The following is a 27,501-nucleotide window of genomic DNA, read 5'->3' on the forward strand; positions in this document are numbered from 1 at the left end:
GCTTGTCCGTTGGCTTGTGGTCTTTGAGGTGCTATTGTGACAGTTTGAATGAGGTTATGACTAGCAAAATCTTGAAATTATCTTGAGGAACACACTCTCATTATCAGACATGATTGTATCTGGCACTCCATGGGTAGCAAACAACTGGTGGAGAGCTGTGACTGTGGGACTTGTGGAGACCCCGGTACAATTATGACCTCTAGCCATTTTGAATATGAATCCACAACAATTAGAAAGTTCTTACCTTGGAAAGGTCCAAAAACCAATGTGGATGCATGACCAGGGTTTCTTGGTGATCTCTCATGGGACAACAGGTGCTTTTGGTGGGTTGTGATGTGTTGCTTGGTAAATATCACATTCCCTCACAATTCTTTCTGTGTCATGGTCCATAGCTGGCCACCAAACATAACTCCTGGCTAATGATTTCATTCTCACAATGCTTTGATGTACCCCATGTAATCTTTCCACTATAATTTGATGTCCAACTTTGGGATAACGACCCTATTTCTCCAAAGGAGACAAGCTTTGTGGGCTGAAAGTTCATACTGATGTGACAAAAATGGCACAACACTCTCCTCAGCCAGCCCCTCAGCAGCCAGTTTAAGACATGTGCTCAGGTAGGATCCTTGGAAGTCATTTTTGCTATTTGGTGTGCAGGGAGGTTATGGCATGGTTTCTATCCTGATGACATTGGTTGGTGGAGGAACATCAGAATCTGTTATTTGTAAACGACTCAGAGCATCTGCATTTGCAATCGTTTTTCCAGGTTTATAAAGTAGTGTACAATCATACGCATGCAGTACAATGTTCCAGTGCTGCATATGGAGTGCTGAAATGGGAGGAGTTGGTTTTTTCTTAAAGAAGATTCCAAGGAGGGGCTTATGGTACATCCGTATTTCAAAAGAACGGCTGTAGACATAATTTTTTAAAATTACCCCTGTGCTTCTTTGTCTATCATAGTTCCTCTCAGTTGAACTCATAGCATAGTTCCTCTCAGTTGAACTCATTGGTTAGAAATAAACAGCAACAGGTGTATCCAGGCGCAAAGCCAGCTGAACAGTGGCCTGGGTCTGGCCACGCACAGCAACCCCTCCAGAGATGTCCGGTAAGTGTGACATCATGCACACGGGATGTGGCTCAGGCTCTGGAAGACCGCCAAGAGAACTCTCCTATCCTTTTCAGGCAGCGTTTGCTGCCTGAAAGCCTTTATTTCCCTTTCTCTCCCTCCAGTAAGTACTGCCTGAAATGACAGGGGAGAACTGTCTTGGGTTCTCCAAAGTTCGAGGCCACGCTCCCTTTGTGTGTGACATCAGCCTCGCAGAGGACATTTGCACAAAATGGTCGCCGTTCGCCTTAACGGAGGCCCAAAAGGGCCAAAAAGACTACATTTACCTAGCCACGGTGGTGATGAGGAAGGCCAGCGGGGGGAGAGGGAACCCTCGCGGACACCCCCCCCCCGTGTGGCTACAGCAAGCCCCTTGAAGGCCCCCTGAAGGGGCTACATGTAGTTACTTTTCATTTAAAAATTTTTTAAAAAAAAGTTTGCAGACCTGCCGGACCAGACCAGACCGGGGGGAGAGTGTTTGATGAGGGTCGGACCGAACCGGCCTGGTTCCGTTCAAGGCTGCTTTGGCCTTGAACTGAATCGGGCCAGATGGTTCTGTGCACACCGCTATTGCCTACTGCTTCAAAGAGCCAGGCACAGAAGGCCTCAGAATGAGAACGCTGGGGAAAGTGTTAATTTTGTAGCTGAAGCCTTTGAATGGGTGTCTCTGTATGGTCTCCTCATGACCCTGAACAATCCTAGGCCCATCTAGACTAGAAACTAGAGACAGTGGTTTATATACCACACTATGAACCACACATCCAAGAGGGATGCAGGCTTGCTGGCTCCACAGCCCATCTGCACTTTCAGCAAATGACAATGTTTGTCATTTCTGCAGTGCCCAATTCCCATTAGAGCTGCCAGGTCCGGGTGGTGAAAAAAGCCGAAATGTATCACCAAAAAAGTGAAAATAGGTAGCACTATTCACCAAAAACTCTCCTGTTAATTGATATAATGCACACATATTTTGCATATTTGGACAAATCTAGTGTATTTGTAAGGAAAAAATGAAATCCACCATACATGCCCCCTTCGCTACAGTTCAAACACTCTCTGCTGGATCACAGAATTCCATTGGGACAAATGGTGCATTAATTTCATTTGTAAGGTGGGGGGAAGTCCGGCCTGCTCTGCATTTGAATGGAAGACTAGTTGTAAGCACTGTAAGATACTTCTCTTGTAGCTCAGTGGAAGAGCATCTACTTTGCATGCAGAAGGCCCCAGATTCACTCCCTAACAACATCTCCACCAGCTCTTGAAGAGCTGATGCCAGTCACTGTAGACAACACTGAACTAGATGGACCAATGGATTTACCAGGTTCTAACAAATCCCCGTTAATAGCCTTTCGAAAAAGTCCTAGTCTAAAAGATCTTCTTGTTAGAGCGGACAGCCTACCTTGGAGGGAGGGCGTGGAACCAAAAGGTTTTTTCAAATGTGGTCACTGTGTTGCTTGCCCTATGGCATTACAAACCACAGAATAAAGGGATAACACAACACTGGCAAAAAATACAAGTTGGACTTTTTTGCAAATTGTTCCACAAAGAATATCATATATATAATACAATGCTCATGTTCCCTCAGATACATAGGCATGTCGACTAGAACAGTCAGGTCTTGTATTTTGGAACATCGCACTCGCATTAGAAATTGAAATTTGGAATGCCACATGGTTGGTTATTTTGTGCAGGCAGGACACTCTCCTAGTGATTTTGAATTTTTTGTTATTTATAGGTACAGACGAAAATAATTTTCTTATGCAGATATTAAAACTGCTCTCTTACAAAGGGAGGCATTTCTTATACATCAGTTTCAGACTTTAGAGCCTTTTGGCCTAAATCAGGTTAATGATCTTTCTAGTTATTTATAGGTATAATGTGATGTTTTTGTTTCCTTGTTTTATTTAGAGATTCAGATGTGGATTGGGGTATAGCAAAGTGAAGTTTAACATTGACAGAGAATAAATAGATATCCTTTTGGGACATAAGTATTATGTCCAGAGACCTGGTTGGACGTGCTGGGCAGGGTTGGTCTCTCTCAGCTTTGTCCTCCAGGTTTCCAGATCGTGTAGCAGCCCCGCCTCGAGGGTCGGGGAGGAGGTGTTGCAGTCATCTTTCGTGAGACTCTCCCCGTTTCCAGGTGCCCGGTCAGGCAATCTCAGAATTTCGAGTCTTTGTCCTTGAGGGTGGGCCTCCGAGATAGGCTGGGGATTCTGTTGGTGTACCGACCACCCCGCTGCACTTCAGTCTCCCTACCTGAGCTGGCGGAGGTGGTCTCGGAGGTGGCCTTGGGTTCCCCCAGGCTTATTGTTTTGGAGGATTTCAATGTCCACGCTGAGGCCCCCCTAGTGGGTGCGGCTCAGGATTTCATGGCCTCCATGGCAACCATGGGCCTGTCTCAATTGGTATCGGGCCCTACCCATGTGGCGGGACACACTCTGGATCTGGTTTTTGCCGACCGGGAAATAAATGGTCTGGAGGTGGGGGAATTTGAGATCACTCCCTTGTCATGGACAGATCATCACCTGGTGGGTTTTAGTTTGACTGCTCCGTCTGCCCTCTGCAGGGGTGGTGGGCCGATTAAGATGGTCCGCCCCCGGAGGCTTATGGATCCGCTGGGATTCCAGACGGCCCTCGGGGAGTTTCCAGTGACCAGAGCTGGTGACCCTGTCGAGGCCTTGGTTGATCTCTGGAATGGGGAGATGGCCCGGGCTGTTGACACGGTTGCTCCTAAATGCCCTCTCCGGCTTGGTGGAGCCCGTTCTGCTCCTTGGTTTTTCTCGGAGCTTAGGGCGATGAAGCAACTCGGGTGACGGCTGGAGTGACGCTGGAGGAAGAGTCGTCACGAATCCGACCGAACACGGGCTAGAGCCCATTTTAGGGACTACTCCGTGGCGTTGGGGGCGGCAAAGAAATGCTTTTTCTCCGCCACCATTGCGTCTGCTCAGTGCAGACAAACAGAGCTGTTTCATATGGTAAAAACCTTGCTCCACACATCCCCCCAGATAATGGGGGAGGAGTCATCTACAGCTCTTTGTGATCGGTTTGCCTGTCACTTTGCAGATAAAGTCGCTTGCATCTGTGCTGACCTGGACTCCAGAGTTTTGGCAGTACCGGCAGACGTGCCTTTGGTACCATCTGGTCCCGTTGTGTTGATTCTTTTCGGTTGGTGCGGCCTGAGGACGTGGACAAGATCCTGGGCAGTGTGCTGGCGACTTCGTGCGCTCTTGACCCTTGCCCTTCATGGCTAATAAAAGCAGGGCAGGATGCCATCATGCCTTAAGGAGGCGGTGGTAAGACCACTATTAAAAAAGCCCTCCCTTGATCCCTCCAACCTAGATAACTATAGACCTGTGTCTAACCTTCCCTTTTTGGGCAAGGTGATAGAGCGTGTGGTGGCGTCCCAGCTGCAGAGGGTCTTGGATGATACGGATTATCTGGACCCTTTTCAATCTGGCTTCCGCCCCGGGTATGGGACTGAGACTGCCTTGGTTGCTCTAGTGGATGACCTACGCCGGGAACTAGACAGGGGGAGTGCGTCCCTGTTGGTTCTGCTGAACCTCTCGGCGGCGTTCTATACCATCGACCATGGTATCCTTCTGAACCGCCTCTCGAGTATGGGAATCGGAGGCACTGCGTTCCTGTGGTTCCAGTCCTTTCTTGAGGGGAGGGTCCAGAAGGTGGTGCTGGGGGACTACTGCTCGGCCCCGGGGCCGTTGGTCTGTGGGGTCCCGCAGGGATCGGTCTTGCCCCCCATGCTGTTTAACATCTACATGAAGCCGCTGGGAGAGGTCATCCGGGAACTTGGACTGAGTTGTCAGGAATATGCGGATGACACTCAGCTCTATCTCTCCTTGTCATCTGATCCTAGGGAGGCGGTGGATGTCCTGAATCGGGGGCTGGAGGCCGTGATGGGCTGGATGTGGGCTAACAAACTGAAATTGAATCCGGATAAGATGGAGGTACTGTTGGTCAGTAGGAGAGCCAATCGGGATGAGGAGATTTTACCGGTTCTGGATGGGGTTGCACTCCCCTTGAAGGAGCAAGTACGCAGCTTGGGGGTACTACTGGACCCGGCTCTGCTTTTGGAAGCTCAGGTAGAGGCGGTGGCCAGGGGTGCCTTTGCACGGCTTCGGCTGGTGCGCCAGCTGCGTCCCTTTCTCGAGAAGGCAGATCTGGCCACAGTTACCCACGCCTTAGTCACGTCGCGGCTGGATTACTGTAACACGCTCTACGTGGGGCTGCCCTTGAAGAATATCCGGAAACTGCAGCTAGTGCAAAACGCGGCATCGAGGGTGTTATCTGGAGCTGCCTGTTGGGAACATATCACCCCCATTTTGAAAGAGCTGCACTGGCTGCCGGTGCGTTTCCGGGTCCAATTCAAGGTGCTGGTTTTGACCTTTAAAGCCCTAAATGGTTTGGGCCCGGGGTATTTGAGGGACCGCCTGCTCCCAAGGGTTGCTGCCCGCTTGACGAGGACATCTGAGGGGGCCCTGCTCCGGGTGCCGACAATGAGGGAGGCCCGGCTGTCGTGCACTCAGGACAGGGCCTTCTCTGTTGCTGCTCCTAGACTCTGGAATGCTCTCCCAGTGGCCATTCATTCCTCAGACTCCATCACGGCTTTTAGAAAGCTTTTAAAGACTTGGCTTTTTACCCAGGCTTTTACATGATCATTTTTACTGCGGCTTCTCTGTTTTTATCTGTTATATGTTGTCATGTTTTTATGCTTGTTTATATGTTTTTAGCTTGATTTTTTAATTGCTTGATGTTTTTACTGCTTTTATTGTATGTTTTAATTTTTGTAAACCGCCTTGGGGTTTTCTTTTAACGAAAGGCGGTATAGAAATGTAAAAATAAATAAAATAAAAAGGGGCCTGACAGCACCCCCACCCTCGCAGTAAAGCCCATAGCAATTCACCCCTGGAACCTGGAACCTCCAGATGGCAAGGCTGTAAGACACTGCAGCCAACTACATATGCCCAAGGCCATGAGGCTCAGGGGTGGCTATTTGGCCCAGCACAGATATAGGTTGAAGAGGGGAATGGCAACTAATGGTTGGGATGGAACAGCAAATAGAAGCAAGTCACCTGAGCGGAGCAGGAGGAGGACCAGGGTGCAGGGGTGTAACTATCACAGGGCAAGGGGAGACAGTTGTCTGGGGGCCCACTGCCTGGGGGGGGGCAGAGGCAAGTGAGATGACTGGCTCCCCCAGCCGTGCACCCACCCAGGCTTCCTTCAGTTGTAGTCATCCTCCGAAACTGATGTGAGTGTTAAGACCTGGAGCTACCAGAACAGCATGTCTTTCTCTAGTACCATTAAATGACTTGCATCGTCCACAATTTACAAAACCTTTAAAAAGTTTATTCATAAATAGCCATTGCAACTGAAAAGAGAATGTTTGAAATGGGTATTTCTTTCCTTTGAATGAACAAAGCAACTCTTTTCAGAATATTTTTCCCCCACAAACCAGGTAATATGGGTGGTGATGGAGCTGTAGGAATCATACTATGCAGATGCATGGACAATTTGGAGCAAAGACTCTTTTCCTTCAGAAAGGATCCTTTCTTATGCCCTTTCTAGGACTTGATTTTTCCTCATTCTTCTCTGCCACCACTTCCCCCCTTTGCTCAGAGAGGTCATTCACATGACTGGGCAGGCAGCGCAATGGGCAGGTGGGGGAGCCTGGTTTAACTCACCTTCCCACCCCCGATGACTGCTGCCTGTCACCCTTTCTGGGAGCGTGGAGTGCGCTCACAGACAATCCACAGGGTCCGCTTGCAGTGTGGAGCTCTGGAGATTCCACAGTGCACCACGCAACACACATGATGCATTGGAGAATTGCCCCAGGAAGTGGGCACTCTATGTGTCACTCTGAACATAGCCCAGCGAACACGTGATCCCAGAGCCTGAGTTAAGGGCCCACTCGAGCCTTTAACCTTGGCTAAGAGCTGGATTTCAAAGCGGGGCTGCGCAGTGCTGCCCCACCTGGATCGGACCCAATCCCGGTGGTTCTCATGTGCAGCCTAACCCAGGCTGGGCTTCCCTAGCCTGGGTTAAGCTGTGCATAAGAACAGCCTCAGTCTCTTCTAATGCCTTCCCAAACAACTTCCAGAGTACTTGATTTGAAAAGGCTTTATAATATTTGTTCTCAAGCTAACCCAAATTTCTATCATGTGAGTGTTGATTCAGCAGATTTGAAAATCAGTTAGAAATGTTGTTCGTACTGAACACACAATCATTATGTACCATTTGATCCTCAAAACATATGATCAACCTTAAAGAAAAAAAAAATCCCCAAAATTTATGGTGTTTGCCAGAGATGGTGAGTCCACAGCCACTTTCCAAGCACTACATAGAATCTGATCACTTCATCAGATACCTAACCATAAACAAATACAAATACGGTAGTGAACTGTATTGCCACTGAAATGCAGTTTGGTGCCTTCAGCTGCACTGCAGATGTGTTTGTTGCACAGCACTCTTTTTGAAAAAGGGCCATCAGGTACAAAACCATTCCTGGATCCCTTCAGATTCACTGACCTATCACTCCTTTCTATTTCTACAAGGTGGAAGAAACATCTGCCAGGAAACAACGCATTTTTAGAACGGGTATTTTTCATTGTGGTTTCTGCACAGATATTCTCTGTTTCATGTGAGCAGCTTTTGATGGTATCTTGGTAGGAGCCCAGATTAGAAAAGAAGAAACACTTTGAAAACATTGCTCAATTTAAAGACAAACCAGTTAGAATAGCAACATTTGTTTTACTGCCAATGAGAAATAAGGATGGATAATAAAAGCTTTGATTATTATTTTTAAATATCACCCAACATTTTCTGTTGCTTTTCTTTATAGATAAAGGGCTCATGACTATGTAGCAAGATACATCTCTCTTCATGAGACAACTGCTGGCAACTTGTTCAATCTGCAGACAGTCTTAAAAATCAAATTCAGAAGTGATGAAACCAAGGGTTTAGGCAATTTCATCTCTTTCAAAAGATCTGGGTAAGTGAAGGTCATAGTTCAGATCTTCTCCTGAACTCAGCACAGCTTCTTCTGCACAGTTAGTCGCTATGGCCAGGTGTGAAACTTACTAGTTGCATTTAAATTCCTGTTGAAGGTCCCTAGACTAGAGATACAGAGGCCCCCTTTGGGGAAAAGACTGGAAATATCTGGAGGGAAAACATTTGCCCCCAGTCCCCCCCACCCCCAAGACCAGAGATGAAAAAATTAGAATTTATTTGGAAATTTTGGGAAAACAACAACCCAAAATCTCATATGAAATATTTTCTCTGCATGAAATGTTTTATAAGGCATTGTTTCAAAATATTATCATCACTTCCTGCCCATGGATCTATCAAAATACCAACAACTATGTCATATGAAAATAGTTTATGTAGGACAATGAAAAATAGTAGATAATTACAACTCTAATACTGCACGTGGCATATGAGTACAGTCCCTTTAAAATGTATATAGCCATTTTGGCTTCCCTCTGGAACTGTGTGGGTAGTTTGCCCAAGATTCTATTCCATCTTGTTTCTGTGAGTGTACACAGAGTTATCCTGTTGTTTGTGTACAATAAAGAAGCCAGTTGGTTTGACAACCTGTTTTGGGGGGGTTACTTCTGCCCCAAGAAACTAGTGGAGCCTGTAGAGAAACTACCAAGGTAACCCACAAAGTGAGTACAGGTGGCCCTCGTTATCCGCAGTCCCAGCACCCACAGTTTCACATATATGTGGTCAGGCAATATAGACCTGACCTTTTTATCCACGGTTTTAAAAATAGGCAAAATTTGCCTATCCTGGAAATGACTCCCCATATCCCTCAGAGGACACACTGTCATCTTTATGAGATGAACAAATAGACTAGGCTCTTCCTAAGGCCTTGCTTTGCATGAGAATTGTTGCTTGTTTCCTTCTGGCCTTTGTACCTCTTTCATCGGGAGGCTGCTGGAGATCCTCTTGATTTGGCCCCTGTTCATCATAGAAATATTATCTCACCTCAGAGAACTGTGACACCATCTCCCCTGCCCTGCCGCCCCCCACAGTGAAGCAAACAGCCTATTGCCCTGTCTGCTTATGTGGGAAGAGCTGAAAGTCAAAGGGAGCTGCTGCAAAAGGTTTCTTGTGGGTAGCACAGCCTTCAGATACCTCAGATTGCAGCAGTTTGCAGGTTGAGCTCTAGTCCTGGATATAGTTGTGATGATTGTTCGGCATGCTTATGAAATGTAAATGTATAAAAATGTATCACATGCAACTGTAGGTTTCTTTTTAGAAAGGAAAATCTTATGTGGTAACTAAGCTATACATAGTTTATTTTGTGTCTTTAAAACAGTAAAGTAAGTTTAACTATGATACAGACAAAAGTATTGTGTCTACTTCATTCCCCCCCCATTTCAATTTTTCAAAGTTTTCCTCCCCCTGCTTCAACATTTCTGGAAATTATACATCTCCATGTGTGACCTTCTTAAAGAGTCATGTTAGAGTTATGGGGGGCATGTTAGCTAACCTTTAGGGAGGAGGAAGTCTTTGGACCAGAGGTGCTCTTACCCCTGAACTTGCAGGTGAGATCCAGGGCCTCCACACCTCCTGGGCCCCCACAAATCCTCTTTAGTCTGTCCGGGGTAGTGTGGTTGCCGCACTGCATCACCAGCCTGCATTGCACCGGGCAGCCAGGCATGACCTCTGCTTTAGAGACAGAGGGGGGAGAAATATGTGGGGTGGGAATATGTTAAATTGCATGTTGAAATGTCCCTGCTATGCATATATGCATAAATATATCTGTTTTATATTCTTACATTCATGTGAGATCAGTTGCTGTTTGTGCTCTCAAGAACCCATGTGTTAAAAATACTCTGTGTGTGTGTGTGTGTAGGGGGGTGATGCTTAACTTGCAGCGGGGGTGGGGTGGGGGCTCCAAAAGCCTTTAAGTCCGCGCTCCAAAATTACCAAGGTGCACCTCTGTTTTGGACCTGGAAAGAGGGTGCAAGGCACATTTAGGTGCAGCTGAACCTCTATAACAACAATATATGGGCTTATGAAAACTGTATATCAGAAACAACAACTCTTTTCTCAGTTGTTCTTGCTTAAGGGCACAATTTATGAGATGGTACATGGTGCAATAGTTTCAGGATCCTTATCAAAGAAAGCCCATTTGAGCCGAGTAGCATTTGGAAATTGTGGCTTTTCACCTTTCTTGGATTATGGCAGGGGTTCTCAAACTTGGGTCGCCAGATGTTGTTGGACTACAACTCCCATAATCCTCTGCCACAATGGCTGTTATGGGAGTTGTAGCTCAACAACATCTATGTACCTAAGTTTGAGAACCCCTGGATTATGGACTCATTGACAGATATTATCCTGGTACTATTATCTGTAGACATCAATATATACAAGTTTTTCTCAAACTATCTTAGATATGTTATATGATCCAGGTTTTAATTGATTATAATTCAGATTTCTTACATAATTGAAAAGTGATTATAAAGGTGTTATACTTGTCCTTTGTTTTCTTCCAAAGTTGCTGGTTTCTACCTTAAGTTTCTTCTAAGATTGCAACAGGGAGCCAACTTTATTTATTTATTATTATTTTTCTATGTACATTGAATTGGGAACTTCTGTTGAAAAGCGATATATAGATATTCATGTTATTATTATTATTAGTAGTAGTTTATCCAAATATATCCACTTAAGTTATTACAAAATAATAATTGTGCTTTAACAAATCTTTCTTTTTCACAAACATATTTTAAAATACATGTTCATTAGAAAGGATTTTGTTGGCTGACAGCCAGAGTAAAGTACTCCTGAGTAGTCCTATAGAAATTAAGTTGTTCCTTAGAGTAATTTAATTTAATTTAATTTAATTTAATAGCCTTCTTTAGAGTAACTTAATTTAGATTAATTTAGTCTGTGAGGTTTTTCTCATGACCAGCTCTACATGGGCTAATGAATATGCACAATGTGGGGCAACCTTGCTGGTGTCAGGAATTCCACCTTCCCCATCTTGATTTGGGTCTCCAAGATCAAAGAGAAGTTTGGATGCATATATGGCAAGTTGTAAGTGAGCACAATTTGCAACATTGTGCAACATCATTAATGATCACATGGCATTTCTGTTAAGGCATCAGCTTTAGGTTGCAATTTCCCAGCTTCATTCCTTTTGCTTGAGCCAAAATTATTATTATTATTTACATTTTATATCCCACTCTTCCTCCAAGGAGACCAGAGCGGTGTACTACATACTTAAGTTTCTCCTCACAACAACCCTGTGAAGTAGGTTAGGCTGAGAGAGAAGTGACTGGCCCAGAGTCACCCAGCTAGGTTCATAGCTGAATGGGGATTTGAACTCAGGTCTCCCCGGTCCTAGTCCAGCACTCTAACCACTACACCACGCTGGCGTACGAGATAGCTTTAAACCTATGCTGTCCCCCAATGGAACATTTAGTGCTGATTCTAAAGAGGCAATGAATTGCACTATATTTTATACTAGCTGATCCGGTGCAGAGCATCTGCGACCCTAGTTCGCCGCCACCTTGGCCCCCCGCCACTGCCGCTTTTTTCCCTGCCCACCCCCAACCGTCTTCTTCTCCGTCCACCTGTAACCCCTTTCTTTTTGTTCCCCACTCGCCCCCATCTCCTTCTTTTGTGCTGCCTGCCCCCCACTTTCTGGCTGCCCACCTGCCAGCCGGCCAGCCAACTGCCAGTCACAGCCACTCAGCCGCCCGCCGCCGTTTTCTTCGGCCAGCCGGCCACCACCACTATAGTCTTTCTCTGGCCTGTCCCATGGCTATCCAGCAGCTCTCCAAACTCTCATGAGAGCTGCCACGCATCAGAGAGATGTGAAGCTCATGCGCAACGTGCGTGTGCGCAAAAGGCTCCGGCAAGCCTTTTGCAGTTAAGCGGGAGAAGGGGCGGCAGGGAGGTATCCTGCCGCCCCAATTACTACAAAGAATACACATGCTGGAGGGGGGGAAGCGGTGGGAGGGGTAAGTAAACCCTCCCCCCCTTAAAGGAACCCACCCCACAGTGCCGGACCGCAGCTCTGCGGTTCCGTGCACACCCCTAGTAGTCGTTCCTAGCACTTTCTACATAGAACTCTGGGGGAGGTGCTGGAATAAATACACTTCCCAGCACTTTGTGTGCACTTTTTTTTTTTTTGCGGGGGACTTTGTTGTTCTTAAAGTCGGTTGGACTTTAGTTGCCTCACCTGTGCAGGGAAAAGCACAGCACTGTGTGGAGGTGGGAAATGGTTCTAACGCTGGAGTCCCCCCCCCCAAAGAGTGGCCCCCACTTGAAAAATGGTGACGATCACTGACCTATGGATTTTCCATTGTAAAAACAAAGACTCGTCCAGCCCTGGCCCCAAAGTCCAGAAAGAAGAGAGAATTTAGTGAGCTGAGAAAAAAACAAACTAATTTCAATTTATTTCAGTCATTACTATACAATGATGTGTTTTTGCTGTCTTAGAATATTCAGGGTACAAAAACAAAAATTCCAACTCTCAGAATACAACTTCTTGGGCTTTGAATAGCTTTCTTCTACTTATGAGTTACGCCTTCTGTGGTTAACATCTCAGTTTCTCTAAACCCACAAAAGTTTCTTGTTCTTTTTTTTTAATGTCACTTAACTACTAGATAGAAGCTGATGCTGCAAAAGCAGCAGCAATTCACATCAGTCCGAAGCTTTTAATGTTATTTACTTCTACATCAGCCTCATGCCCTAATCCTATGAACCACTGTGCTAGTGCAGCACCTAATCCTGTACACTAAGGTTCTGACAGCAACTCAAGGCAGTGGAGGAGGTTACAACTGACATACATTGGCATCAGTTTTCAGCTCCAGAACTGGTATGTCAATAGCAATGGGCATTGACATTGGCATTGAAATGATGGTTGGTCCTTGACAGGAATTCCCTGACAATGCCCCCAGCATGCCAATTGGAAGAAATTCAGTTGGCACACCATGGAAGACTGCACCCGTAGCCAAATAGTTCAATAACCATCTGGTTTGTTTGGCAGTAGTCAAAACTAACAATAAGCCCAAGAGAATAAGGTGATATAGTTCTAATGCCAGAATGATGGAGACACTCACCCTCCTGCCAGGAAGCTTCGGTGTTTCAGGAGGTGTGATTCCTGTGAAGCCTGTAATTGACTGTTCATAAGCCAGCCAGGCAGTAGCCAAGGAAAATCAGCCCTAGAGCTCTTCTTCAACCCAGAAAGCCAGCACGAGAGGAAGTGAGCCTCAGAGGCAGAGGCAATCTTTCCCACGGACCTTGGTCTTTTCCATGGCCTCCTGTCTCCAGAGGGCCCTCCAAACATTTTGGGGGGGTGTCCCCCAGAGGCCTGCCGCCACCCCACACCTGCCCACCACTCATGAGAACTGTTATTTGTACTGTAACCCTCCCTCCCTCGACAGTGAAGCAGACATGACACTGAAAGTAGATTGCATCACGTTTGCTTTAGTAAGTGAGCTGGTCTGCCTGTTTACTTTGTGGATTGTACTGTTAAGAGGAGTTCACAGCTAACTGCCCTCTGGGAGCCCTACTAAAGCTTAGCAGGAATGGCATCCAGCCAAGCGGAATTGCTGGTGTGCCCCATTTGCCTGGATATCTTCCAGGAGCCTCGCCTGCTCGCCTACAGCCACAACTACTGCCTCTCTTGCTTGCAGAGCTGCGTCCCAGGTGGGCTGCAAGGGAAGAATGTGGGAATGTGTCCGAAATGCCGCAGCCCCTTCTGAGAGAGCTCACCTGCAACCGAGCTCTGGCAAACCTAGCCGAGAAAGCCTGCAAACTGGAGCTCGACCCAGAGTCCCTTCAGAGCACTTCTGCGGAAGGCTTCTGTGAGGAGCACGAGGAGCCCTTCCAACTCTTTTGCTATGAGAATCAGGTTCTCATCTGTATTATTTGCTGGGACCTGCCCCAGCATTGAGGTCACACCTTTTTGCCTACCAAAAATGCTGCGCAACAGGCAAAGGTTAGAGTCAAGGCAGAAATGAAATGGGAGATTGCAATGGACGAATGTGTGATTTGGGACCCATGTATTTCCAAAGCTTTTGCCAGCTTGACCTAGTTTGAAGATCGGGTGGCAGCCAAATGTTTACTTTGAAGTAAGTCCTGTTGAGTTGGATGGGGCTTGCTCCCTAGTAAGTGTGAGTTTGATTGCTCAGTGGTTATCTTTTTCAATCTGGAGATAATTTTGCTTTTCATCACGCATGCCCAGACAAAGTAACCCACGCTATAGTAATTGGGATGGCCTGCTCATTGCTTGCAGAAAATGGGTACTAATGGGCAGTGGACTATTCCAGTCACCTGAGATGCTAATCATCACACTCCTCTCCCAAGTTTTGACAGAGGGGGGTGGCATGCAGAGGATGCACAGAAAGAGCTGAATAACCACAGAGCTGCTCCACTAATGAGGCTTGGTGAGAAAGTCGCCTCAGATTGGAAGAGGCAGTGAGGGAGGTGGGGGCTCCCTGCTGCCTCACTGAGCCTCTCCCTATCTGATCTGGTGATGGCAGCAGTACTGCCACTGCTCAGGCTCATCCTCCCGCTTCCTTTTATTTATTTATTACATTTTTATACTGCCCCATCCAAAAGCTCTGGGCAGTGCACAACAAAACCAAACCTAACAATAACTTAAAACAATCAGCTTAAAACAATAAAAACAAATTTAAAAACAGTTTAAAAACAGAAACATCTAAAAGTAATTTAAAGTCACTGAAAGGCCAGACCAAACAAATGAGTTTGAAGGGTTCTCCCGAAGGCCAACAATGATCTCAAACCATGAATTTCTGCTGGAAGTGCATTCCACAGCCCAGGAGTAGCTACAGAAAAGACCCAGTTCCAAGTCGCCACCAGACATACTGGGGGCAATTGGAGACGGACCTCTCCAGATGACCTTAACGTGCAGTGGGGATCATACAGAAGAAGGCGCTCTCTAAGGTAACCTGGACCTAAGCCATTCAGGACTTTAAAGGTAATAACTTTGTATTTTGCCTGGAAACATATTGGCAACCAGTGCAACTGTTTAAGTACAGGCATAATATGGTACCTCTGGGATCCCCCAGAGGACAATCTGGCTGTCATGTTTTAGACTAACTGCAGTTTCCAAACTACGCACAAAGGTAGCCCCATGTGGAGTACATTGCAATAGTCAAGCCTGGAGGTTACCAGCTGATGCACCACTGTTTTGAGATTGTTCTCATCAAGGAATGGAAGCAGCTGTCAAATCAGCTGAAGCTGATGGAAGGCACTCCTGGCCATAGCCTCCACCTGAGATACCAGGGTGAGGCCTGGATCCAAGAGCGATTCCAAACTGTGTACTTTCTGGGGGAAGAATAAGCCCATCCAGCACAGAAATCCTGTGCAAGGGAGAGTAATCCCATCCAGCACTTTTGAAAGACAGGGAACAAAACAAAAGGAAGTGTGAGGCAGGGAGAGCAGGAGAGTGGCGGCGGCAGCTCCACCAGAACCAAGTAAGGAGACATGGGGGACTTAAAGGGGCTTGAGGACTCTGGGGGAAGGAAATCAGGGCTGTGGTGGCTGGAAGTGGGGCTAAAATTTAGTACTTTGTGCACACCAAGGTGGTTCAGCATGCCACCTTGTGTACCAGTGAGGCTTGGGCTGGGTCTGTGTAACAGCAGGTTGGATTTGGAAGTGAGCAACCTCACTTGGAAGTAAGTAAGTATTCTGTTGGGATTAGCACTGCCTGCCTGTATTTTTAATTAATTTATTAATCAATCCATTGATTCCCTGCCTTCATTGACAGGCCAAGACATCTAACAAAACAGACACATGCTTGCTTGCTTGCTTCTGTGTCTCTTTAAGCCCCAAAAGGATCATGCAAAGTTTTTCCTGAACTTTTCACTGCTCATGGAAGGGGAAGCATAAAAAAACCCCAACAACAACTGCATTGTACCATCACTAAAAAGGTAAACAAGTGGACCATTTCTTCCTGTATGTATTGATTCATTCAGTTGGTGTCAGCTTGTTTGAAAGTACTGGTTAGCTGATGCTACAAACAAACTCAGAAGTAGACATTATTAAACATGACTATCTAAGAGCAATTCCAGTCATACTCCTTGTATGACATCTATTTGATGACATCTATTTCTCTGTGTCAGCTTCATCAGGAAATGGCGTGACACCTCCACATGCCTACTTGCAGGTTGCAGTGGGCTGGCGGCGGAATAACAAAATGAAGCTGAAACCAAATAAGACAGAGGTGCTCACTATAGAAGTTGGAATAGATTTGCCTGTTCTGGATGGGTTTACAAACCCCAGAAAGAACAAGTGTGCAATTTGAGAGTTCTGGATCCAGACCTCTCTCTTTTACCTCAGGTTGAGGTGGCGGCCAGGAGTACTTTTTAATCAGCTGCAGCTGATATGGCAACTGCATCCTTTTATGGAAGAAAGTGACCTTAAAACAGTGGTGCACATTAGGGATGTGGATGAATTGATTTTTTTGATTCAATTTGTACTCTAATCAAATCACTCCTGACTTGTTTTGGGTCCGAGTCTGGCCAGCTAGCACAGGGGCATTTGTTTTGTCCACAAATCTTCCAAAACAGGTAGATTTGGGTACAAATAGTTTTTTACCCAAATTGATTCGCACAGACAGTAGGTGCAGGCAGTGATTCTCTCAGCAGCAGGAAGGGGGTAAAAAAAATTTCTCTTCTCTTTTCCTCAAGCAGGAAAGCAGGAACAAAAATCAGAGAATCCACTCCAGGCAGCAGGCGGGCAAGTCAAGGCTCCTCTGGTGCTCTTTCTCTTTTCTCCCATGAGCCATGTTCCTTCTTTGACCCTTCCCTTAATCAATGTGGGGTCAGTCACCCCTGGCAACACAAGATTTGAATGGAAATTCATTCATTCATTCATTCATTCGATTTCTATACCGCCCTTCCAAAAATGGCTCAGGGTGGTTTACAAAGAGAAATAACAAATAAATAAGATGGATCCCTGTCCCCAAAGGGCTCACAATCTAAAAAGAAACTTAAGGCAGACACCAGCAACAGACACTGGAAGTACTGTGCTGGGGGTGGATAGGGCCAGTTACTCTCCCCCTGCTAAATAAAGAGAATCACCATATTAAAAGGTGTCTCTTTGCCAAGTTAGCAGGGGTGCTAATGAGCCAATCTAGAACCAGGAGGGAATTGCCAGCCAGTTTCTGCACACTATAAGTCACCAATCTGAAGCTTAGAAGGGCAAGATTTTAAAAAAGATTTCTGGACTAAAAATGGAGACTGCAGGAGAGATCGCCAAAAATGGAGGTCTGACTCTACAAATTTTTCAGGTCTGAAATCTGGGTGATTTGTTTTGGACCCAAATCTGGCCAGCTAGCACAGGGGCGATTTGTTTTGTCCACCCCCAGCCAGGAAGCTACAACAAGCCTCCCAGTGTCAGGGGTCCCCCAGAATGCCCCTCACACTTGTGCGGGGCATTCTGGGAATTCCAGGGGCCAGGCGGCCCTCAATCGCCGCCACCCCTACCAGTTCCGTGATGGAGCCAGTAATTGCGTGGGTGGCTGATCTGGCCATCCAGGGTTAGGCACAGGATCGTTTGCTGGGAGAGCAGGTCAAGCCTGCCCACTCTCCCTTCAGAACCCTTCTCCGCTCTCCGCACTGCTCGTGTGGAGAGCCTCAATTCCTTCTTTGTCATGAATCTTGCCACCAATTAAAATTGTTGGAGGAGGTTTGTCTGTGGTTACCACTAGCTTGTCTGGTGGTGACTTAGTGGTGAGCCTTTTGTGTAGTTGCCCCGGGGCTGTGGAACACACTCCCTGATGAAGTTAGAGCTGCACCATCTCTGATGTCCTTCAGATGAGCATTGAGGATGCACCTACTCAATCAGGTTTTTAGTTGATTTTAAATTTTAATTTCTCTGTTTTAACTGTTGATTTCAATATTTAGAGATGTTTTAACTCCATTGTAAACTATCATAAGATGCTTGTTTTTGGTGGTATATAAATGTGCTTAGTAAATAAAATTGTAGTGGTGCTGTTTTCCACTTTTGAGTTGCAAACAGATCTGCATCACTACTTCCACACTAGTATGTTTCTGTGCACAGGGATAGTGCTATCCTAAAATCCCATAGCCTATACAGAGAGATGGAATAGTGCTAACAGTAGTCCCCATGTATCTCCACTGCACAGCTGTACCAAAGTCAGGGTAACTGTTAATCAATGTGACAGTTTAAGAACGGGGAAAGTACAAGCTGACTATGGATGAATGATTTTGTTGTGTGAACCAGCCCCACCTGTAGTGAGTCAACAAAGCATGACCATCCTGGACTGAACACCTCATCTGAAAGTGGAATTGTGGGTGGTAGTTTTGTGGGTGTCTTTGCTTCTATATGCATGCATATTACATCTTTCCATCTTCCTTCAACACCCCATGTGATTTACATCTTCCTGCCTTTCTCTCAAATCCACCTGGACCTCCAATCTTTATGACCAAACAGCTTTCAGTGCCTCTGGACAAACATATAATTTTCCTCACTTTTATACTTCCAGCCCTTTCTTCCTTTTATAGTTGGATTCCCCAGGTCTCTCCTCATCACTGTCTATCTATACATGGGGAAATATGCATCCATCCTTTTAGAATTATCTAATTTCTACCCTGAAAATGATGATATATTCACCCCTTCTACTCTTCACTTTCACTACACTTTCCTCAGTATAGCTATAATTAACCTAGTCTGAGGGTTACATTATTCATGCTCTGCAGGTCCTGCATGTGTGGGCATATCCCATTAGTTTCGATTTCCTCTAGTTAACAGTGCTCTCAGATTATAGGCACATATGCATCTGCAAACGCCTACAGCTGCCTATAGTTAGTATGAACTCTGCTTTAATGAATTATCAACTGAAAATCCTACTTATTAGAAAAAGACCAGAAACAAACCTACCTGGTGACAGTGTTCAAGGTGTCAAAACAAATGCAGGATCATTCATGACTGTACCTTTTATGAATCATACATGTTTTCATACTGGATTCCATCAAAGTGTGGAATCTGAGTGTTGTTAACAAGAAACATTCACCATTTAGCAAAAGTGAACTTTCTCTAAAACAGAAGACAAAACCAGAATGATGAGATGCGATGATACAACCTTTGCTCAGGCACCGATTTCAAATAAAATTGTGGCTGAGAAGGGAAATGACAATTAGAGAGAAGGATGTCCGTAGTGGTCATTGCTGCCACTTATTGTTTCCTGTCTACTGTGCAGGAACAAATTTGCTTATAAAATTGGGTTTTCTTAATGTTGAAAATAAATTTAGTTTTCGTAAAAGATGACTAGAGATTAACATTTTCTGTTTTCTAGCTGCAAAGCCAAAGAAGTTCTGTGAGTGCAATTCAGGATCAATCCATGCATTACCTGAGCAGTATGAAAGCTGCTTGGTAATGTCTGTAGGACATAACGACATGGATTGGGTGACTGGCATAGTTGTTGACAGCACTGTGTCACAGTATCACTCTTCCCTTCCGGGCCAGCCATGAGGAGATATCATGTCAAGTTGCCATGAGGAGGAATCCTGTCAGACAGCCCTGTTCAAGTGTTCTTGTTCTCATGGATGGTACTGTTTTTATACTGCCCAAAACTTACGTCTCTGGGCGGTTTACAACAAGATAAAAACAAAAGTAAAAGATTAATTAAAATTAAAAACAAAAAAAAATGTAAAACAATATTCTAAAACAACATTAAAAACAATCAAAACAGTATCAGTTAAAAGCCTGGGTGAACAGATGCGTCTTTAAAGACTTTTTAAAAATTGTCAGAGTTGGAGAGGCTCTTATTTCACTAGGGAGCGCATTCCAAAGCCTCAGGACAGCAACGGAGAAGGCCCGTCCCTGAGTGGCCACCAGACGAGCTGGTGGCAAATGCAGATGGACCTCTCTTGATCATCTCAATGGGCGGTGGGGTTCATAACTAGACATATTCAGTCTAGTTGACTGAGGTCTTGCAGTGTTAACCCTTAAGGGTATAAGGGGGAGGGGTGGAAATTTTTTCAAAAACGCAAATAGGCAAAATTTGAAAGCCAGTCAGGAAGGTACTTTTTCTGCAGCAGCAAGGGAATAACAGGTTGACTGAAAGTTAATAGAATTCTTTTACAGTTTGGAGAATATGGCATCCAATCAATAGCAAGAATTTCAACATTCTGAGAGTGACAATGAAGTAATTAGCTTAATGAGTATTTAACCGCCTTCCAGAGGCTCTGTTAGAGGCAACTAAGGGATCTAACTCAATTTCCTTTTGGCACATTGTGAATAAGCATCCCCACTCTTGCATACCCCGGGCTATATGTCAGATCCCTATGAATGAATGGGTGTCCCACTTTAGTGCTTTATGAGATGTTCTCTTCGACTCCGGTGCTCTGAGATGTTCTCTTCGACTCCGGTGAAGTTGGAGCTTGGCTCCCTTTTGGTTTGGCCCCCGGTTATGACCACTGAGATTGAGAGCCTTATAGGAGATCTGAAAGAGGACAAGGTCCCAGGGTCCGATTATATTCTTCCTGAAATCATCAAAGCAGATGCTGAGTGGTGGACTCCTTTGCTGGCTGCCCTGTTTACTCATATCAATGCCACAGGGTGCTTCCCAAAAGAATGGGGGATGACTATTACCATGCCCGTCTTTAAGAAGGAAGAGAGGAATATTCCCTCTAATTATAGACCTATCTCACTCTTAAGCATTGTGAGCAAGTTGTATGCTAAACATATCTTAAACTGCAAGCCTGGTTAGACGAGCATGTCATTTTAGGGGAAGAACAGGCTAGATTTAGACCTGGGCGCTCTACCTTCGATCAGGTATTTATTCTCTGGCACCTAACTGAAAAATATGGAAGCAAGCCCAGTTCCAGTTTTTAGTGTGGCCTTTATCGATTTTAAGTCAGCCTTTGATTCTATACCTAGATGTCTTCTGTAGGAGAAGCTGAGGCAAACCAACATTGATAAGTGGCTGCTTTTTTTGATACAACAGCTTCATGACAATTCGAATACTAGAATAAGACCTCATCCTAAAGGCGCTTTATCTCAGCCGATTTCTACCTGTAAAGGAGTCAGACAAGGGTGCATTTTAGCTCTTATGCTTTTTAATATTTTTGTTAATGATCTTGCCCCTTGTTTACGGGACTCTGAATAGTTTTCACTCTTCATCTATTGTAGGAGTAAGTATGCGTTTACTATTATATGCGGATGATGCTGCCATTATGGCTAGATCGCCAGTTGGCCTCAGAAGAGCCTTGAAATGTGCTGGTTCACAGTCAAATAGAATCAGCCCTGATTAATCATAAATCAATTCACATCATTTGAGTGACCATGTTGGTGGGATTTCCCTCCTTGTTGATTGGTTTTCTAGCACTGGCTTCCGATGGTTTGAGATCTCCTTGATTTGAACAACAACAAACCAACCAAGAAGCAAGTATTGGCATGGACAACTGTACCCCCATTGGCTGGGGGGGAGGGAGCAGGGAGGGGAATACTTTTGGAGGGAATTTCAAAATTGTACTCAAAGGGACTGGAAGGCAGAGAGAGGGTGTGTCCTTATGAAGAGGAGGATACATCAGGACAGAAGGAAGGTTGGTTTGATTTTGTGTTTTCTCAGCACCAAGTAAGTATGCTGTGCTACCTATTGCAGCTATAATTATCTGGTTTTGCTGGATCTCAGATTGACAAAGGCAGAATTTGGGTGCATGCGTGCATATCTGCCTGCCTGCCTGCCTGCCTTCTGGTTTGGTATGTTTGTGAGATGGTGTTGTGGCAAGATATGAACAATGGCAGCACACCACTCTCTCACTCACTCTCTCTGTAATATTTTCTTAGTGATTGCTGTGAGATGAGCTCCATGTCTGGCCTTGAGAGTAACTTATGCTTCATTCTGCATTGCAAGGCATACTCACGGTCAAAATGTGGCTGAAGATGTTGCTGTAGTTGAGCTTTTGACTATATTTGCTGGCTACTAGGGGTGCTGCTGAGGCAGCTGTTGCAAGTGAGGACAGAGTCATAATTGTGTGTGTGAGAGAAACTTGTGCCAAGGATGCTACTGCAGCATAGGCACTGTGGTTGGCAGTGGATTCTGGGTCAGTGACTCTATTTTGGCCATCTCTGGAATGGACTGGTTGCAAAATGAGCTCTGCTTGTTTCTCCCATAGGGAACAATGGGGAACTCGAATCACACCATTGTTCCCCATGGGTAGGCCCTGGGGAAACCAAAGTGTGTTGGGTGGTATGGTGTGATGGGTGCTACCTACCACCCAACCCACAAAATAAATAGGCAAGTGGGTGATTTTTTAAAATTAACCTTAACCCCCATAGAATGAGGCTCCTACGGAGTTGGGGGGGGAGTGTTTTTTTAAAAATAATAATTAAAAATCGTCCTCTTGCAGTTTCTTTTCTGAGTTGGGTGGTAGGTAGCATCCATCTTGCCATAACACACAACCTGCTTTGGTGTCTCTAGGACCTACCCATAGGGAACAATGAAGTGATTAGAGTCCCCCATTCGCAAATCTTTCGTGAATTTTCTATTCGATTTGTCACACTGGCCGGCTACGGCCAGCTGGTTCAATAAATCGATTTGGTTTTTTGCTATTCAATTCAAGGTAGAATCGAATTGCAAAAAAGCATTCATGCACATCCCTAACTTTGAGTTCATGACACTGAGCTCATTCAGACTTTACAATAAATCATTCTATAAAGATATGATAGGAAGTTCAGTAAAAGGATTAATGATTTAGAAACAGATACTCTTATTTGGGTCAGTTCTAATTTTCAAGCAGTGAACAGCGTTCCAGTACTTCAGTTTTTCCACATCATTCCCATTTGTCATTTGATGTGCTGTCTGATGTGCTGAAACAGGTGTTAGAAATAGAAAGGTATGTCACCTAGTGACAGGAAGTGGAGAATCAAACATCTCAGTTGCTACTTCTGGGGTATATCACTCCATATTTAGAACTTTTATCACCACTGTTCTGTCATTTTGAAAAATCCCTACTCATTGCTGAGCTGAACTGCCTTACTTTCTGTTAGGGATGTGCACAGAACCACGGAGGCGTGGTACGGCACTGGGGGGAGTATGTATTTAAGGGGGGCGGTAGTACTTACCCCCCTCACCGCTCTTCCCCCTCCGGCGCTGAACTTTCCAAAAACGTTCTTGGGGAGGCAGAGTTCTTGGGGCGGCATAATGTGGCACACGCGCGCCAGTGGCAAAGACAAGTGCGCGCTGTGAAGGGCGCATGCGCGCCACCAGCTTTTTCTACTTTAACCCTTAGGACTGGTCCGGAGGCCTTTTCTATGGCCCCGGACCAGTCCGTGCACACGACTACTCTCTGTTTCCATAGGAAATAAAGGGGCATATTTCATGACTGTGGCACTGGAGCTGTGGCAAGGGAAGAACTAAGTATTAACATCAGTGCTTAGAAAATGTTTTGCTAGCAATGCGGAAATACTGAATAGAAAAGAAGAACAGCATGTCTTAGGATCTCAGTGAGGGGTTTTGTGCAAAAATGCATCCTATGTGGTACTGAATTTAGGTCACTAAGCATGGGTTATGGCTGCAGATTGACCCAGGGGCATAGAGTGACAGCTTAAGTTGGGTGCACAATAAAATCTTTCTGGCATGTGACTCAAAATACATTTGCACTCTTTTCCAGAACACAAGAACAGCCCTGCTGGATCAGGCCCAAGGCCCATCTAGTCCAGCATCCTGTTTTGCACAGTGGCCTACCAGATGCCACTGGAAGCCACAGGCAGGAGTTGAGGGCATGCCCTCTCTCCTGCTGTTACTCCCCCACAACTGGTACTCAGAGGCAACCTGTCTTTGAGGCTGGAGGTGGCCCACAGCCCTCCGACAAGTAGCTGTTGATAGACCTCTCCTCCATGAAGTTATCCAAACCAGCAGTTCCTGTTCTTTGAGCAGAGAACATTGATGGTATGTTGCATCATTCTCATTATATGAATTTATTGTTCTTCCCATATTACTAAAAAAAGTGAACTTTGCTGTATTTCAAAGCAACTATTTCCCCTTAACTCTGTTCCTCTCCTCAGCTGACCCTAAATAAAAACAAAAATGTGTTTTCAACCAGTTTTCAAAAAGGCATTCTGAAACACGTGGAAGATATCAAGAGGACCAATTTCTGCATTTCTATTTTAAATTGTTTCCCAGCAAAACAACAACAAAATGCCACAAACAACAAATGGCTAATAGATGGTCTAATGAGGATCTTGATGGGAAGAGGGCCAATCAAATAACCAAGGTGTTATTCATCCCCTCTCCAGATTCCTCTTCTCTTTGAGTCCTTGCTGCCACTCTAAAATACCACTCTAAAGATTCCAGTAAGGCGAAGCTAGGTCTCTGAAAGTTTATTCATTTGGAATCAGCCTTCCCATCTACACAGATTGGATGACATAGCCAGCATGGTTTCAGAAAACTGCACGAGCCAAACAGGTGTTTGATGCCCTTTTAGAGTGTTCAAACACACAATACTAACCTCATACAGTCAAAATACCCCCAAAAGGGAATATAATAAAATGAAAATTTGGAAATTAGCTTCTAGCCCTACCAGGCCCAATTTGTAGAATACTTACAGTTTACAGTCTTTGTAGGGTGGCTTAAGCAGGAAGGAATAAATAGGGCGAGCTGTAGTTCACCAGAACAAAGAGAGAGAAAGATGTGACTTCACCAAACCAGGTTGAAGTAAGTATGATCACAGTCATCCTTACAACCAACAGGAGGTGACATCTGTCAGATTCACAGAGCTAGGAACACAGTTGGTGGGAGAAAATCAAGCCCATTGGTGGCTTAGTTGATAGACAAGGCTCTGGAGTCTCTGGGTCTCCCATTTACACCCCCAAACAAAAAGGGTGAAAGAAAGGTCAAAACGTATTCATTCTAGCGTGCTATAGCTGATAGACTGAAAGAATGAAAAACAAGAAGTCTAACTTGATGTGGTTTTTGCAGGTGATGCTGTATAAGCAAAAAAGAGAGTGGTGAAATGAATACAGTGCAGCTACCAGCATTAGTAGTGCACAGTAACTAAAGATTTATGGTTGATAGTGTATGTGCACTGCCAGGCACTACTGTGGCTGGACATGCCATTCCTTTTGTTCACTAGATTGCTGGCTCATTGCCTAGGATAGTGGTTGATGGGAGTTAATTGTTAGTGGCTGACATGCAGATTAATGCTGCACTAGCAGAATGAATAAAGGTGGACACATGCAAGAAGGTTGCATAGCTACAAGAATGCTCAAAGTTGCACAATCTCTTGCACCCTCGTTGTGCTTGTGTTGCACTTGTGCAACAAGAATAGAGAAACAGAGGCTGACATCCAGGCCAGTGTTGCTCTAGCACAATGAGAGAAGTTGTACAAACTTAAGGAGTTTGCAGAGCTGCACAAAGTTGTTGTGCTCAAATAATGTTGCATAACCCCATCTTCTCTGAGACACATACAAGATTGCACTGCATTGTGCAACTTGTCAACTCATTAGCACTAAAACTCCTCTGGAGCAACAGACATGTCTTTCTTTGCACAACATTCTTCTATTAGTGCAACAGCACTGCACTAGTGCAACTCTGGTCTGAAATGTAAGTTCCAGACTTAGCTGAATGAGCCAGTGTAATGTGGCCAGAGAGAGATATCAGGCGGTATATAAATATGATAGATAGAACCCTTGCGCTAGCGCAACATGTTTGTGCAAGTGCAGAATTAGTTTAGATGCCCATTGGTGTCATGTCCCCAAGCATCAGAAGTATCTACAGAGCATTCATGATGGCAAGAGCTGTGCTTATTGGTTAGTAGATGGAGAACTGCAAGATCAAAACTGCACCTGGGGTGCTTTGAAAATGGGCTTTCCTTCTTATCAAGGGAACATTAGCAGGATCCCATAGCACAGTTTAGCAGTAGTTGTTTTTCTTGTCATCTGGAAAGGTGTTTAGGAAATGGTTCCTCTTCCTGATACAGATGAAACCTTAAGGTATTAAAAATGGATTTGGTACTATTAGTTGCCTGTTGCCTATACAAATGGATAATAAACCCAAAGCAGAAAAAATGGATAAGATTTGTGATGATGCCAAATGGATAAGATTTATGATGTTGTTTGATTGGACCAAGCACTGCCTAGATTAAAACTGTATTAAAAATTTTAAGAGAAGTTTTGATTCTTCTGTTCTTCCAAGTAAGGTGGTTCTTCAAGGACTGTATAATTGTGACAATTTCCAGAGGGACAACAGTGCCAATCTGTTGCAGTATTAAACAAAACAAGAGTCTTTTGGCATCCTAAAGAGTAAGGCTAGGTGGCTCACATACAGCATAGATAATTGTGCATGCAAGAGTGGGGCATCCTCACTAGCTGTGTGAGTCAAAACTGTGTTATCACACTACTAGTGATTGCACCCATTATTATTATTATTATTTTAGCAGGGAGGCTCATCACTGCAAGGATTTCACAATCTTTTCAAATCCTTTTTGTGGTGAAGCCTCTCCGAGCTTGGGGAGAGCAAAAACATAGTTTCGATTCACATGAAGCCAGCACATGCCCCCTGCTCTTCCATAGGTGGCATGCTGCGCTGTATGTCAGCCACTGATTTATGGTAGTATACATTTTTGTGGAATAGAGCCCACTTCATCAGAAGCATGGGTAAATAAGCCTCAGATGGCAGATAATCTGAGCCCTGCCCCACCCCTCTCTCTCCCACACACACTGTAAACATTAGTTTGACATCCAGAGTCCAGACTAATGCAGCAATGGTGCTCTTATGCAGCCTCTATGCTGCTAACACTGCACAGTTGCTCAGGGGAGGGGTGATTTTTGTCAATCTCCCCTTCGCTCTGAAGCCTACTTTGCTTCCTAAAAATATGTCCTTTAGAGCTGTGTGACTCTCAGGGGCATATTTTCAGGATGCAAATTGGGCTTCAGATCAAAGGGCACATTGCCCCTTGACACAGTACCAGCTCAGAGTTAGCAACACAAGCACCATGTTAATCTGGATGTCAGCCTCTGAGATGTATACGGGTGCAGTCGGTGACAGTTCTTTGTAAATCCAAAATGTATACAAGCACAGTGGTCATTCACAACAGCAGTAATAGGCAGTAACACCATTTTTATATCTTTGTTGTGCTAACATTCACGTTTCAATAGGAGAGGGAAATTCACGTGACAATGGGAGTGGGCCACCTCCAGCCTCAGAAGCAAGATGCCTCTGAAATAATACCAGTTGGAGGAGAGAGGGCATGCCCTCACCTCTTATCTGTGGGCTCCCCAGAGGCATCCTGTGTGAAACAGGATTCTGGACTAGATGGGCCTTGGGTCTGATCCAGCAGGGCTGTTCTTATGTAACATTCTCTTTAAGTAAATCTATGGAACAGAATCAAACTTAGAAATTCCAAAGTTTCTTACTGTAATCTCCCTTGGAA

General features: G+C 45.0%; 1 long non-coding RNA gene across 1 annotated transcript in view; it reads left to right on the plus strand.

The window, feature by feature from the left end:
• Positions 1-1,164: 1,164 nt before the first annotated feature.
• Positions 1,165-27,501, plus strand: part of LOC128346021 (uncharacterized) — a 46,182-nt gene continuing 19,845 nt past the window's right edge. Inside the window, exons 1-2 of the long non-coding RNA XR_008316741.1 lie at positions 1,165-1,229; positions 7,956-8,105. This is a non-coding gene — a long non-coding RNA (uncharacterized LOC128346021). The remainder of the gene's footprint in view (positions 1,230-7,955; positions 8,106-27,501) is intronic.

The sequence above is a fragment of the Hemicordylus capensis genome, chromosome 2 (genome assembly GCF_027244095.1).
Source record: "Hemicordylus capensis ecotype Gifberg chromosome 2, rHemCap1.1.pri, whole genome shotgun sequence".
In the NCBI taxonomy this organism is placed as follows: domain Eukaryota; kingdom Metazoa; phylum Chordata; class Lepidosauria; order Squamata; family Cordylidae; genus Hemicordylus; species Hemicordylus capensis.